The sequence below is a fragment of the Hydra vulgaris genome, chromosome 13, assembly GCF_038396675.1.
Source record: "Hydra vulgaris chromosome 13, alternate assembly HydraT2T_AEP".
NCBI classification, from domain to species: domain Eukaryota; kingdom Metazoa; phylum Cnidaria; class Hydrozoa; order Anthoathecata; family Hydridae; genus Hydra; species Hydra vulgaris.
The window spans coordinates 46,643,925-46,646,680 of NC_088932.1; positions in this window are offsets into that span (position 1 = coordinate 46,643,925).

A 2,756-nucleotide genomic window follows, 5' to 3' on the forward strand; every position below is an offset into this window, starting at 1 on the left:
TGAAACCATTATTCCTAATTTTTTATGCTACCGTTTTAAAGTAATAAAAACTCAGAGACTGTGATAAAATATGAATTATATACTTCTACGTAGTACAAGTTTGGGACATAATATTTATTATTTATTTTATAATTTCCGAAAACAATAAAATTATATGTAATCGATAAAAAACACGATAACAACCAATGAGAAATAAAGGAAAGGAACTGAGTTTCATAGTTACTGCTCGTAAAAAAATTACTTTATTAAAAACATTTTAAACTACTTTCTTTCAAATTAAAAGTATTTTATTGAACAGACAATCTCTTAAAAATGGATAGGAGATGTCTTATGAATTATATAATGGAAAATAATTTACTACAAAATGATGATTTACATGCAAAGATTTTGAGTTTTGTTTCCCAAAGCAATTTTGAAGAACCTAATGATAACTTGTCAATTATTTCGAAATTCATTTACCAAGCTAAAAAAAAGTGGAAAAAATCAAACAGAACAAGTACAGTATTTGAAAAAAGATATAAAGTTTGGTTAAACTAAACTATATTTGACTGTAAAAAAAAAAAATCGAAACAAAAACCTGTGGTATGTTTACTTTAACTATGTGTAAATTTATTATAATGTGTATAATTTATTTGTATTATTATTACGACGATTTAATAATTAATAAAATAATATTATACTTTAAGGTGGACGCCCTTAAGTCCACCTTAAAGTTTAATATTATTTTAAAGTTTTCAAACTTTTACTTGCTGTCCACTTTAAGGTGGACAGCAAGTAAAAGTTTGAAAAGGGATAAAAAGGTTATAGAAGCAAAAGTGGTTAAAAAAATATACAACAAAGAATTATCGACAGAATCACTTACTTCAGAACAATCATTAGCGCTAGTCTTAGATGCTAATTTATACAAAGAAACTTATCAGCATTTAAGAAACAATGCTCTTCCATTCAGCTCTCTATACCCATCCTATCATATTGTAAAAGAGGCTAAAATTAAATGCTACCCTGAAAACATTCAGGTCAGTGACTACTCTGCAGAGGTTTCATTACAAGCTCTTCTTTTTCATACTGCATCAAGAATATGTTCAGCTTATAGTGTTGTGTTAAATTCACCTGTGCTTAAAGATTGTACTAAACTATTTATAATATACAAAGCTGGTTTTAATGGTGCAACAGGACAATCTGTTTATAAACAACTTTCAGATGTTTCTAGTGAACTTCATACAGATGAATCACTTTTCATAACTTGCTTGGTTCCTCTAGAACTATATTGTTTCAAAGATGTCAAAAAACAGGTTGTTTGGAGAAATCCGAAACCATCGTCAACTAATTACTGCAGACCTCTGAGATTTAAATATAGAAAAGAATCAAATGAAGTAATTCTTGCAGAATATGAGTCAATTATGGCTTCTATTAAAGAGATAACATTATCTGTTGTACCTCTTTTATTGGAGGACGGTACAACAAAGGAAGTTGAAATACAACATATTGTAAATTTAACAATGATAGATGGAAAAATTCAAACTATTATTTTCACAGCAACCAACTCATACCAATGTTGTTCAGTGTGTGGTGCATCTCCAATCGAAATGAACAATTTATCTTTAGTTGTTCAAAAAAAAACTTTAGAAGGCAATATAAAAAATGGCGTTTCAACTTTGCATGCTTGGATAAGGTTTTTAGAATGTATGCTCCATATCTCTTATAAGATGCCGATTATGAAGTGGCAGGCTAGAAATCAAGACGAAAAAAATATTGTTAAACTGAGAAAGCTTGAAGTCTGTGCTGAATTTCGAACAAGGATAGGTCTTGTCATAGACCAACCGAGAATAGGTGGGGCAGGTACATCAAACGATGGCAACACAGCTAGGCGATTTTTTCAGCAATACGTGTCTCAGCTAGTATAATGAACGTCGATGTAGATCTTATGCAAAGGCTTCATATTATTCTGGCCACAATATCAAGTGGTTATGAAATTAACTCATCCAAATTTAAAACATTCTGTTGGGAAACTGCTTCGCTCTATGTATTCCTGTACCCTTGGTATCCTATGACCCAAACACTTCATGAGATTTTGATTCATGGCTATGAAGTCATCGAACTATTTACTCTTCCATTAGGTATGTTTTCTGAAGAGGCTCAAGAGGCTACCAATAAGGATTTTAAGATTTTTCGTGAAAATTTTACAAGAAAATGCGATCGGAAAAAAAACAATATAGATCTTTTCATCGCCTTTTATGTGCATCTGACCCTTTAATTTGCACATTAAGAAAGAAGATACATAACAAAAAAAAAAGTCTACCATCTGGTGTACTTGAACTATTGCAAGAGCCAACGATAGAATACTCTGCGTAAAACATAAGTTTAAATAATATAATTGTTGTTAATTTTGTTGGGTAAAAACGGAATTTTTTATAAATGGAAAATAAATGAGTTTTTTAATAATTTGCGTAATTATGTAATAAAATTTGAAGTTTTTAAAAAACAAATGTTATTTTTTCCACAAATTATGTTTTTTAACATAATAAAATGTTTCCAATTAAAAAAAATAAAAAAATTTTGGTTTTAGAGGTTTTGGCTAGAAAATGTCACTTTTGACCTGAAAAACGAACCTACAACAAAATTCTGGATGATTTTGTGGACATTGTGGAAAAACATGCGAGTGAACAAGGAGTAGATAAATCAGAATACTTAAAAGAAATTGTCCAAAGATGTGAAAAAAGATGGGGGAAGGTGGATAGAGTAAAACAATATCGGTT